Here is a 14,434-nt window from a genome sequence, read left to right as displayed (position 1 = left end):
TTTCACTGCTATGTGCTGTATATCCTGGGTCATTGTTTTAAGTGTGCAACTAGGCCTGGTTTTAATAAAAGTCTTTATTCAATAACATCTCAACTAGATAAACAGAGTGGACGACTGGGTGTAAAATGATCCTGAAGAAATAAAGTGATCTTCTGTTGAAGGAAACAGCGATGAGATTTAGGCTACACAAACAACAGAAAGAAAAGCAAACTAAAAAACCACAGGAGGATAAAGACAGAAATAAGCCTGGGAGATAAAATGCTCTTTATTTTCATGATTAAATTTCCTCAACAGCCAGAATATCAGTCATTAAAAGATGACAATTTATTATGTATATAAATAAATATAATCATATAAATGTGTATGAAACAATATGAATATAAAAAAGATTAAGAATACCAAATATCTTTTTTCACTTCGTAATATACCTGAACTGCTGTTCTGAAGTCACCGAAAAATGTCATGACTATCCTCCACATTTTTTCAGCTCTGCGTCAGACTACCTTCTTAAGTATGTGTAAAGCCCACATCTGTTGTCAATTTCAGAACCTCATTAAAATCCATCCTATACACCATATACCAGTCATGATGTTGAATCTTACAGTGGCAACAAGTCACTTTTCCCCCAACAGGTCAAAATGTTGAATGTCAACACCGGCAGTGACTAAAATTGTGATAAAAAATTGGATTCTAGCGCTAATACGTCTCTCGTTTGTTGTAGGATGTCTGTTTATTTAAAAATCGTAAAAATTCAAAGCACACTCTGTCGGACAGGAAGCACTCCTGGCTCACAAGTTTTCCGTAATTAAAACCAGGAACTACTTCACGTTAAGTCACTTTCACAAACACAGGTCTTTCGTCCAGCCGGTTAATATTCCCAAGGCTGTTGGTCTGAAAAATGAGCAGATTTAGCTGTTTGGTCTCGGCAAGAGCGAGGGATTTAGAGGACTAACCAAGCTGCATGCTGTGTCAACACCAAACATTCTCTGCTGTGAGTGTAATCCCCTTCACCGTATGAAAACAGCACAGCAGATCACCACACAAGACGGAGGAATGATTTGGGCTCGCTGAATCGAGAGTCGCATGTTACATGCAAACAACTAAATTAGCGAGTAAGCAAATGCAGCTTTGATCAACAGAAATGGTAAACATCTGTCTTAAAATTCTGTTTACCACCAATGAACTGGCAAATATTGCTGAATCTTGTGAATAAGGTGCATTCTTCAATAAGCTTATAAATAATGCATGCAAACTCTTTGAAGGTTTCCTCCAGAAAGCAGAAAATGTCTTGTTAGGTGCACGTCTCAAATTAGGTAATCGTTTTTAAAAGGTTGAGCACAAAAATTCACCCCATTATATTCTACAAATGACAGTAAAAAAAACCCACACTCAAATCCTCTCTCCACCCACGTTCCACTCTCAAGACGACTAATCAGTGGTCTTCACGTGTGAGCATGCGAGATTTTGATATATGCATTTATAATGGTGGCATCTGTCAGACAGAGATTCTGAAGAGGAGCTTGAGGTTATAATTGATCTAGACAAAGATTTGACATAGCTGGAGGCTTATGGTAATGCGGCACTGCACCCATTTCACGGGCACAACCGGAGCACGGAGAGCACAAGTCATGCTGGGTTATAAACACATGAAGCCTCAGAAGTGGATAATTTGCTCATCGGGGAAAAGCTCAATGGTGGGGCCTGCTTGTAAATAACTGCTTAACAATCTAAACACATTTAAGTGGTGTCCAGAACCAGACGCCATAGGTTGTCAAACGCAGAATTTGTAAAGGAATGGAGGCAACAAATATCTAATGTTTGTGTAACATAAATAAAATGTCTTCATCTACATGGTTTTTGAAGGAACAGATGTATGTTAAGGTGATATTTCCGACAATTTTATATCATTATTTTCACTCTTGCCATTTCAAACCTGTATGACTTCCTTCCATAAAGCACAAACGCAGATATTTTGAAGAAAGTTAGTAACCAAACAGCAGCGGCACCCGTTCACTTTTATTTTATGGAAACTAGGGTTGGGTGATGTCTTACAAATTGGCATCGGGCGATGTCTACTGTGAAACATCGTGATGGACACGCGTATACTTTATACCACGTGTGCTGCACAGACACGCGTCTTCTTTATACAACACGGACTGCACAGACACAAGTCTATATACCACGTGGCTGCGCAGAAACGCGTCTTCTTTATACAACATGGGCTGCACAGACACGTGTCTTCTTTATACAACATGGACTGCACAGACACAAGTCTTTATACAACGCAGGCTGCGCAGACGCGCGTCTTCTTTATACAGTTATAAAGTCACGTGATTCGGCGAAAACTGTGCATCCTCTTTATACAGCGCGAGCTCCACAGTTATAAAGTCAGGTCAGTCTGATCTGTACAGTGCATGCGAGCTTAAATCCCACCTAGTCTTATATTTGTTTACAGCTCGTCTGCAGCCCGCAGCACATAGCAGCATGAGTCACGTGATGAAAGTGAAACATTTGCTGGAATCACAATAACGGCTCACCATCGATGGCATCGTCTATCGGCCCAACCTTAATGGACACAAAAGCAATGCAAGTCAATAGGTACCGTGCTGTTTGGTTAACAACACTCTTCAAAATATCTTCTTTTGTGTTCTGCCGAAGAAACAAAGTCATAAAGGGTGAGTAAATAATGGCAGAATATTCTTTTTGGGAATCACTTAAACTCCCCGTGAGCTTATAAATGTTGCGTCAAAAAATTTGTTGTTCTTAAAAACTACAATTACAAAAAGCCTTTGATTCTGAGATGATAAAACAAGCGCCAAGTAAGATTTCCCAGCTCCTTTCGACGAAACTCTTATTTCTCCTTTAACGTGTTCATAAAATGTTCCTGCCTCACAATTTCCTGCAAACCCATTCCCCCCAGGAAGACGAGAACAAGACATCCTGGCGTAGATATCCTGCTTTTTACAGGATCTCACGAGGAGGCTGGTCTGGGAGGGGTAGGTGGCAAAACGGCCAGACATTTTTCCACAGTGAGATCTCGTAAAACCTCTCTGCGCTTTCAGAAGCATTCCTCCCTCTGGCCATACGAGAAGAGACACAACAAACACAAAAATACTAAGGTCAGACAAAATCTTCAGGCACAAATACAGGTACCAGACGCACTGTCAAGTCAACACTCAGAGGGGGCTTTTAAATTCAGTCTCTTTTGTCTTGCTAAACACTGCAAAAGGCCCCTAATGTGTGATCCTTGGGAATCAAACCCATAACATTCAGGCTGCTGTCACAAAGCTACAGGAACGCATAATCGCATATAATAACATATTGCAGGTCCCTATTTCCATCCCTAATCAAAACTTGGAAAGATTTCAGTCTAAACTGAAAAGAACTTTCAGTACAGGCTTGTGTGAATCAGGGGAATAAAGAAGTCGATCATATATGAAAGCTTAAGGTTAACTGGTAACTCTGCAACGCAGCAGCTGTGGGAACGGCAGTGATTACATCACAAGGATTTATGGCACACGAGAAGGAGTCAGAGAAACGATGGAGCATGAGATCATTTGGAGGGCATCCAAGAAGAGGTCTCAGAAGAAACACAAGTCAATTGGTTTCCAAAGGAAAAGATGATGGATAGACAGCCAGACAACAAATGATTGTGCTTAAAATGTTGAAAGAACAGATCCCAGACTCGGATGTTTCACAACATATGCAAGGCAGTGTTTGGCTTCCACAAATTCAGAAGAGATTGGTGTTAATAGGTCAAAAAGCAGTATTTGCGGATGTTTTTTTTATTATCATTTATAGTTGAAATATTGAACCAATGGGAAGGATTCCTTAGTCAATTATATCTATTTATGCCTGTTTTATATGCAAATGCATGGTAAGCTTTGATGGTGGTTTGCTTATAATAGGTTTCTGGCTGCAGTAATGTAGTTCATTGTTGGCTTAAAAGAATACAGGGGAAGGTTAAAACGAGCACAGTGTAAAACCGATCTTCAATCCTGATGCTTGTTTGATATGTCTTCAATTTCCTTTGAAATCCTCTAGCCACATCTCAAAAATTTGTTTCTGCCCTCCAAAACAAGAGTAAACTGGGCCACACAGATTTTGTGACTCATGCTGACTCAGGCCTGAATGTCTTTTGGACTTCATTCCGCTCCCTGAAATATCTCATGAATCTGCCAGGTGGAAAAACCTCAAGACCATTTCAAATTTATACAATTTGTTTGACAATTTGCTACCATGATGTTGTACAGAATAGCGGTGATATAGAGGATGATCACATCTGCGATTCAGTCCAAGATTAACAGTAAGCAGTGGAATTATTGTCCAAAGACAAAACCTTAAAGGAACAGTACACCATGAAATAAAAAAGGTCTTCATTTACTCACACTCATGTCAGTCCACTTTCTGCTGTGGATGACCATTTTTCATGTAGTAAAAGTAATTTAGATTTGGACCATTTCTCACATCCATATACTGACAAAAATAAGTGTTTGTTGCTGATAATGATAAATTATTATACTAAAATTGAAGATTTTATTGACACTTATTGCATAAAAATACAGAAAGTCGGCCTTGATTTTGACATTTGTGTGACATGGTCTTAATCAATACTAAAGATATCAAGATGATACTTTCACAGAATGTTTTGTAATATGTAGAATAATTTAATAAAGAAAGCAGTAAATCACAAAGCTAGATAGTTAGATTAGATCACATATCGAACTAATCTGGTATTATATAGACAGAATCTTTTTAAAGAGCCAATCACAGTATTCAGATCCTTGTCGGATAAAAACTACAAAAGGATTCTTATCGTTCAATCAGTTTCAAGCTTTAACATTTAACTTTAAGCAATGACCAAAAATTTTGTGAATAACAAGATATGAGTGATCCATTTTGTAGATGTGCTCAGTAATAGGTTGAAAAGAGCGCCAAAATGTCTATCACCCACTAAATCAAACCAGAACAGTTTTATTCTTGTTGTGTTTGATCATACAAGAGACGAAAAGGTTATCCTTGAGGCACCAGTGGGCTTGCTCAGAAAAGGCTGTAGATGAAAGCAAGTGTTAAAAAACAAGAAAAAAAAATGTTGTTGGGAGAAAGCAGGGTGGACCTGAACCATCTGCTCTGAGTTTCATGTGTTCAGAGGTAAAAATGTTTCAGATATTTTAAAAATGAAAAAATATTCACTATTTAACAAGTGCACTATTTAACAATTTGACAGTGCTTTACGATTGATAATGTGGATAATAGGGCACATGAAGCATTTAACATGCAGAAAGAAAATCATTTAATTGTCTCAATGTTAATTACAAATCTGCTAATTTCAGATATTAGATAAACAATAGAGCTATTGAGATGCCTTCCTATTGTTTATGTTAATTGGGTTTCATTTGACTCCACACTGGAGGCTAAAACTTAGCGGAAGGCGCATATTCTATTCTGTCATAAGTGAGGTGTTGGCAGGGAAAGTCTATAGAAGCTTCAACGGCCCAGCGCTGAAATATACTTTTTCGGTTGATTTACACAAACTCAGATGCCAGGGTCTCACAAGACCCAAGAAAAACATTACAACTTGCCAATCATAAGATTATCCAGAAAGAGCAAACAGCTGGAGGCAAGCCCCGGCTGCTGGGTTTAATGTTTTGAGACTTAGCATCTCAAGCAGGTGGTTGTAATTAAGTCTGCGTTAACTGGCCACTAGCTGGCAGAAGAACCTGCGACCAAATATTGGGACATAAGCCCAGTTTTATTATATCCTGATGCTCTTCGTCTTTGACCTGCGTGAGGACTTAAGGTGTCAATCACAGCGCTGTAGTGAATTGAAATACGCATCTGTGAAAAAAATTCACAAACTATATTTTTCTCTCCATCATCAAAAAGCAAGTAATTTGGTTTAGGCTCAAATAATCAGTGACATGCAAATGCCACTTACAAAGTGTGTGAAGGTTTTCCTCTGGCTGTTTCAAAATGCGAGCCAAAGATTAGGAAAGGAGGAGATTAGGCTTCATGGTCTATTTCTTCCATTCTTCAACCTAATCAGTAGGGAATGATATCACTGCCCTAAATACTTCCTCAGCAGCCTGAATGAAGAAACGTGTAGTTTTCTCATTAATGACCACACAAAGCGACAATGGACCACCTTCCTTTGATCACCTCATTTTATGATTAAAGAGGAAAGTTCTATTGAACTAAGAACACAGATTGTCGGTCACTGCCTTACTATTTGATTGGGTCTGTCCAACACAACAGCCGTGAGATGACTTCAACTTTACTGACCTTCCAAATCTGCTGAAAGCCACATCATGGTTAAAAAAAGTCTGGCTGAAAAATTTATAGAGGTACATTAAAAAACCATGAGAAGTAAAAATAAAAGTAGCCACAGAACATGTCAACCTAATCTCCTGTTACACTCCAGGCCTGTGGTGACATCTGATGTGGCTGACATAACTGTAGGAGGACGTTGTCACTTGTATTATGAGGTGCCTGGGGAAATGTTCTCTATTGTTTCTCCTCAAAGAAGCAAATCTGTGACTTGACATACCAATGATTTGGTCAGTTTTATTGCAGATTTGTCAGAGCTTATTGTCCCTTACAGTCTTGCTTCTAAAGGTTAAAATATTTTAAATCAGCTTTGTATCCACCTGAATTGGAATATATTTACTATATATTGCAAATATTATGTTAAGGTGGCTAAAATGATATATCATTTTATATATCATAAAAAATGATATCATTTTGTTAAATATGTTTGTGGTTTCTGCATAAATCTCATAATTCATTGTGTGTGTCAGACAGCATGACGTTGTGGAGAGTAGATGCAACCCGAATGCTGAAATTCAAAGCTTTACATAGATACCAAACTTAAGAGGGTAATTCCCAAAGTACTGGCACCAGCTACGGAAGTTTGTAGGTGTGATTCAGGCCATTTTTCTTAGCAATTTCGCTGCATCCACTCCAAAAAATACTTGAGTAAAATGAGTTCTGATGTCTTTACGGTAATTGACGAAATATCTTTATGGAATATGATCTTTACTTCATATCCTATTTTTGGCATAATAGCAGGCATAGGTACAGCTGCTACAGCGTGGGTGGTATTTTAAAGAGACGGCTAAACATCAAGAGCACTAAAGAAGTAAAACAGTGAACATCTGACACCAATGGACACAGAAAAAAGAGAAATCTACCAAATGCTTTCCCCAAAGGAATGAGTATCTGTGGAGTGGAGCAATGGCTTTTGAGTTTGAAGTGTGCACCGCAAATATGTAACCAAAAACCTAAGAGAAAGAAAGGAGGAAAACAGAGATGGGGAAAGAATCCAGAGTATAAAATTCTACTGGAATAATAAAGAAAAAAGTAAAAGAGTAGAAGCAAAGCTAATATGCATTCACGAGGAACAGGCAAAACTCTCAAATTCATTTAATTGTTTGTAGTCTGGACAGCATCAATCTGACTTCCACAAACCTGATCCAAACCACATTAAAAAATGTGGTTTAAAATCTGATTTTATTCAATTATTTGAAATAGGGGTCTGAGTCTGAATGGTCGGAGGGGAATTTTTTTCCTTGTTCAAAACTAGGTGCAATACAGCCTACATTAAAGTGGAGGTAACACGCGTAGTCTCTGCCAATCTCATATTAATCTTGAGTGTGTATTCAGTAGTATTTCATTCTTCGTATCTTCAAAGAGTATTTAGTTTGATTAAATTTCGTTCGCTGGATGACGTGTGACGTGCATGCTTTTCCGGGAGAATTTCCAATAAGCAGACCAGTAGTTTCAGAAGAGGGGAAAAAGGTGAAAGCCTTACGACCGGGGGGGGGGGGGGGGTTGTGTTTAGTGTTGGGTTAGGGAAGGGAAACTGTCCTTTTATTCAGTCTTGCGATTCCGATGCTCCAGATAGAAATTAAACATCTTAAATGTTTTCTCCATAAAAAAATAAATATTTGGATTTACATGATCCTATTATCTTTCCACATTGTTTTAGATGAAACTCTCTCACTGTGGAGATATGGCTCAAGCCATTACTATGGCAACAGATGTAGATGTCTACACTGTATGAACAAACAAACACATCAGATTTCATCACTTACAAAATGACAGTGTGGGCAATCGGTCTAAAATGATCAGATCTGAGAAACACCATGAGATGTGTGTGCTGTGGGAACAAAGACAGAGTGTGCCAAAAGAAGAAAGAAAAAACACATCATTACTGTGAACTAATGTGAGCCTATACAGAGAGATGTGTTTGGGACATAAAAATGAAGAATATTCAAATCAATGGTGCTTTTTTACTCAATGCCTCAAGATCACAGAGCACAATTATTTGTGTCTATATTATGAAAATGTTGTGATGTTACTAAATTACATTCACGCATTTACAGTGACCCTGTCTTTCAAACTCACACAATGGATTAAAAAGACCGAAAAGCTTTTGCATAATTATATGAACATCATTGGCTTTAGAAAAAAATTGCAAATCTGTTGTTTTGTGACCTGAACCAGAACAATAATAATAATTGTTTGCTTTTTCTTATAATAAATAACTCTCATATGGCTTTTGCCGTTGTGCTGCTGATGCTCCAGTCATTTCTATAGCAACCAATGTAGAGAGACAGAAGATTTTGAGTCCACAGTCTCAACAAATGGATCCATTTTCATTACAGATGAAATGACAGTGCAGATTGGATTTGATAAACAAATCAGTTTTGTGCAGTGCACCTCCAGCCAAATTTCAAACCCATCATTAACTTCTACCCCTTAAGCCAGTAACTATAGAACTCTTCTGATGTACTGTAAGTATAAAGCCCCCTTTACTAATGAGCAGCTACTGCAGCAATATACAAAGATTGAGATGTTTTAGATGTTGAACTTTTGTTTAGTTAAAGCAAATATTTTTAGGGAACTTAACAAAGAACGGCATCAACATAGACACATGTGCTGTGTCTGACTTCTCCCCCTATCTCCTATATAGTGCACTATATAAGGTGTCCTCCATTTTGTAGTGTTGTCCGAATTGTGAGAGAACAAATCATTCCCTACATTCGTTCACTACTTTTTACCAACAAATGCATTCTGATTTTAAGTGTACATCCAATGTTCACTCGTACACTCATTATTTCCCATGATACAACACGAATCAACCGTCTGATTCGAATTACCTGGAGGAGAGTGACCGTTAAAGGAACACTCCACTTTTTGGGAAATATCCTCATTCTCCCCCAGAGTTAATAAATTAAGTTTTACCGTTTTGGAATCTATTCAGCCCATCTCTGGGTCTGACGATAGCACCATAGCTTAGCATTGATCATTGATTCCAATTAGACAATTAGCATCACATGAAAATTAAAAGTTGCGATTGTCTATATGATATGATTAGGAACTATACTCCCATTCCGGCATAATAATCAAGCAAGTTTGCTGCTGTAACATGGCCGTGGAAATGCGCTGCATGATATCGCTGCGCCTGCTGCGGCCATGTTACGGCAGCAAAGTTGCTTGATTATTACGCCGTAACGGTAGTATAGTTCCTAATCATACCGGCCGTGAAAATTGCAACTTTCCACTTCCGCCAGTTTTAGCACACAATAGAGAAGCACTGAAGATTACAGAAGAGTCAAATTTAAAATAGGAAACTCTTATATAATATCGAAACTCTTTGGTCATTTTTGAACACAATGCTACTGGTGTAATTGGATTCAGTGATCTATTCCAAATCTATGCTAAAAGTGCTATTGCCAGACCCGGAGATGGTCTGAATGGATTCCAAAACAGTAAAACTCAACTTATTAACTCTGGGGGAGTCGGTGAATGAGCCTTTTTCCCAAAAAAGTAAAGTGTTCCTTTAACGCCACGAATGTACGTTTATGTATTTGTGTTTGTTGTTGTTGACAGTTATTTTCTTCCTTTTGAGAATAAACAGATTAAATGATTTTTTTATATTTATCAGTGTTTTATTTTAAAAATATTAAGTAATTTTAATAAACGTTATACAGTTGAAAGAAAAAGTATGTGAACCCTTTGGGCTTACTTGGATTTCTTCATAAATTGGTCATAAAATGTGTTCTGATCTTCATCTAAGTCACAACAATAGAGAAACACAGTTTGCTTAAACTAATACCGCACAAACATTATACGTTTTCATGTTTTTATTGAACACAACATGTAAACATTCATAGTGCAGGGTGGAAAAAGTACTTGAACCTTTGGGTTTAATTTACATCTTGGGTTTTTATTCACATCTAATAGTAAATAAACGAGGCAAACATTTGTTTTGTTCTCTTTATTAAAAACTAATACAATAAACATGACAAATAATGTCAAATTTATTTTTAACTAGGTGTAATATAAGCGTTATGACGAATGTACGCAATAGTACTGTAAGACGCAGGATATATTATGTTTTTGTGTCCAAAGTTCTTCACTTGAATGAGTGAACAAGTGAGCGATTTCTGATACATATTATCTATTCTGTCTATAACAAATATGAAACCTGCATTTCAAACGATATAGCATGAACAAATCAAGATGGACTTTAAACATCTAAAATCTGTTTTTCTCAGTATAAGAAGCATTGTAGATAACTGTGAGACTCCCAGTTATCAGAATGATCCAGCTTGTTATACGCATACTTTCACCTCATTACATTCAAGGCGCACTATTATAGGAAATTGCCTGAATAATAGATAAGCATGAGGAGTCTTTGGGCCGAACACAAACAAGCAATCTGTTTCCTATTGATAAAGAGGTCCTGTTATATACCCGGGCAACTGGACATTCATGTCCTGAATATCCTTTGGAGCCCTCGTCCTCTTAAGTTTCTCAAACCCATGTGCCCTTAAGCTTTTGTTTTGTTTGTGCAGACTTAAGGAAAGGATATATGTGTTACAATTAGAGGTTTTAACCAAAAGGAAATGTTAAAGTTCAACCAAAAATGAAAATGTATACATTTACATTGTAATATATATAACTATATATATATATATGTATATATATTTACTGTTTTTATGGGGTTATTGTGTCTTTTGTAACGGTGGAGCTCTACCAACCTCATTCATTTAATTGCACAGAAAAACAACCAGTACATTCTTCAAAATGTTTCACTTTGTGTTCCCACAGCAAAAGTTCACATAGGTGTGGAATAAATTAACATGAGAGTGAATAAATGAGAAGCGAATTTTCATAAGTGAACTGTCCATTTAACATGCCTTTACATTTTTGAAGAACCCATGAACAAACCATACACGTTCTTCAAGGTATTTAATCTACGCGACTTCTTAGCAAATTTTGTATATCTTGGAGGCAACAGGGTCCCTAACTCATTACTGTGTGAAGCACATGTCACACACATTAGATGAGAGTCCTCCAGCAAACGGGGGAAAAGCAATTTTCTTTTCAAGGCAATAGATGCTCTATCTCACTGCACATCCTCTGCACGCTACACACTGCCAGCTCATGTAGCTCTGATGCCTGAAACTTGGAAGAAAGTGATGACTTGACCTCCTTTTCTCCCAGGGATTTCGCTCTACTGTCAATAAGAGCATCTCACTGGGGGCTCACGGCTGAGAGCTCATGGTGGAATGAATCACCTGCACAAATTAGATATGTGGGAAGTGCGGTGAAGATCAAACCAGCCCTGACCACAAGCTCATTTACCAGCGTGTCAACTGATATTAATATTACAGCCTGGAGATAGGCCTCTTGCTCTCAACAAGGACTTCCCACCACAAAGCGGCATAGATTAATTTCCAGTAGCTTGATGCTTTGGTGAAAGAACAATTCTGTGTCGCTCAAGCAGAACCAGACAGACTTCCGCTACCACCTACTAAATGCGCATTAGTCTCAGAGAATAAGTGCAAAGTGGACCACTTTCAAAGTATGTTCCATATAAAGGATTTTATTTTGGTCTGAATAATAAAGTTGGATACAAAAATGACCATTAATACACTAACAAATGATTAGTCATCAGTCATAACAGGTATCAAAGCAACAGTGATACAACAATTTATCAATACACAAAAGATTATGGTATATTAAGACAAATTCACAATGCTTTGTTGTCATTTTTTCCCAAATATGCCCGGAATCCCAAATTAATCTCGGTCACTTTTCCATGGGACACATGTTGTTTCGAAATCCTCCGATATCCACATGCCCACAATAAAATGGCATTTGTAAAGTCTTTCAATAGCTCTGAGGAATATAAAGGTTAAAGCTCTGGGTTTCTCGTTTTTGTGTTGTGTGAGTGAAGTGGTTCTGACATCAGCATTTAGCTAAACTCTAAAGCCACTAGAGACCAGCATTAATGGATCCCTCAGAGCCAATATCTTCACGCACAAGTGCCTGACTAATTGAAAACTGGTCCGAGTCTGCTTTGTGGAACAAGTGCAGCAAACCTTTATGTCAGGCTACAAAAGCAGAGTCCAGGATAGGGTCCGTTTCATCCAAACCGCATACAGCATAATCAATTTAATAACGTTCGACATTTGCAAATAAAGATTTGAGACCTGTGTTTTAATTTTGAGATTTAATGAGCTATGAATTGCTCATTTTAAGAGTGACTATACAGAGGGGCTTCAAAAACATGACACCTGATTTCAATACACATCAAATCCGTTGCCGTATGTCACCATTTAAAGGGATAGTTCCCCAAAAAAGGAAAATTCCGTCATGAATTACTAACGCTCCAGTTATTCCAAACCTGTATAAATCTCTTTGTTTGGTTGAACACAAAGAAAGATTTGGGAAGAATGTTAGCAACTGACATTTCTGTTTTGATTGACCAATCCCTTTATAGACGGTGTGGTCTTATCTTAAAAATGACTATTTGATTATTTTGGGTGTCTGGACAAACAGTCTTCACCTCACAAGTGCATTTAAAGATTAGACGCATTATATTCTGCATTGTCCAGGATACATTAGCCACCCAGTCCTGTTTCTGTTGTTCTTGGAATACATCCAAAGATAATATTCATACATGATTTTAGTCCTCAGGAAAATCCCTATAATGGATGTAATGGTGCATTGTTGTAGAGTATGGAAAATATCCCTCTATTGAATGATTATATCTGAGATATATAGACAGACAGACACTGTAAATATCAGGGAGATGTGATCAACGAATAGTTAGAAAGACAGACAGACACGCGATGCGTGATTGATTTAGACTGGCACTGAACTGAAACCCCACGGCAGGGGAGATTTCCATCTGCTGACCCCGCGTGTCTGGGGAGATATAACTAGAGTTTTGACGGGACATACTGGACAACACACGCTGATTGTTGTCAGAACCCGTGGGAAAAGCGCCAGCTTGAATCCTCCTGATCCTCCCAGACTTTCCCCGAGCATTACTTAACTAATTACATTGAAAAGACAGCCGCCGTCACCAGTTCATATATAACCTCCGAGATATAGGAAGAGAACGCAGAAGGGATTTGTGGGAAATCTTTGTTTGTGCTGCTGTGCGAGAAAGCACAGGGTACAAATCTAAGCAAACGTTTTATAGTGTTTTTTTTACTTCGTTATAAATCATTTCTTTTTTATATATATTTTATCTCGCTCGAAACAGTTACAGTTACACCTTTATAAAAGACACGCAGCGCGTAACGTTAACTGAAGTTAACGTCAACACGTTCTCAGCGTGATTGCCATTTGTATCACTACAGTTTTACTACACATTTCACGGGTAACTACGGTTACGGGTTAATCCTACATTGTGGTTACTGTGGGTTGACTACAAAAACCATAGTTAAACTCAATAATAAAACCAATGGATTGTTTTAATCGCCGGACTGAGAAGAAAGTCTATGATAAACCAGAGTCATGATCAGTGTCTGTCAAAATAATAAACACACCTAAGTGTTAATCTGTTACATTCGCTCTCCTCCTGAAACATAACCATATACGGGACCGTTTCAGTAAAAAACGAACCACGTTGTTTGTCTACTTGACTTAAACTAAACAATTTGATAAACACAGCGCACTGCCAATCCGTCACAACTCCGCATTCATGTAAACATTAACAGGTTATCAAACCGACAAATCTCACCTCGAAATCCAAAACAACGGGCGTCTTCTTCGTCGTCCCGAGCTTCACGAAACGATGTGGTTGTGAAACTGCCGGGATTGCAAAAGGGGACCTGTAGAACTGCTCCGAATCCACAGAAAAACACCAAGCATCAGATAATAAACTCCAACGACCCCCAAACTACTGCCTTAACCTCGTCGTCCTTGCTCTCAGCCCGCTGCTTGCAGTGCAAACCAGAGAGGCTTTCTATACTTCAGTTTGGAGGGAGGGACGCAACTTCGCACCTCAAATGTTTTTCTTTCACTCTCGTTATCGATGGATTCACATTTGCAAATAATAAATGTGTGTCGGTACATTGAGAAATTCGTCTCTAACTCCTCCCAGAACACGAATTTAGCGCTCTGCTTT

The 14,434-nt window shown here is 38.1% G+C and overlaps 1 protein-coding gene across 1 annotated transcript in view; it reads right to left on the bottom strand.

The window, feature by feature from the left end:
• Positions 1 to 14,434, bottom strand: part of tspan18b (tetraspanin 18b) — a 34,023-nt gene extending 19,589 nt beyond the window's left edge. Inside the window, exon 1 of the mRNA XM_056765485.1 lies at positions 14,048 to 14,434. The gene's annotated coding sequence lies outside the window, so the exon portion shown is untranslated. The remainder of the gene's footprint in view (positions 1 to 14,047) is intronic.

This window comes from Triplophysa dalaica, chromosome 14 (assembly GCF_015846415.1).
Source record: "Triplophysa dalaica isolate WHDGS20190420 chromosome 14, ASM1584641v1, whole genome shotgun sequence".
NCBI classification, from domain to species: Eukaryota; Metazoa; Chordata; class Actinopteri; order Cypriniformes; family Nemacheilidae; genus Triplophysa; species Triplophysa dalaica.
This window is presented reverse-complemented; position numbering and strand designations above follow the sequence as displayed.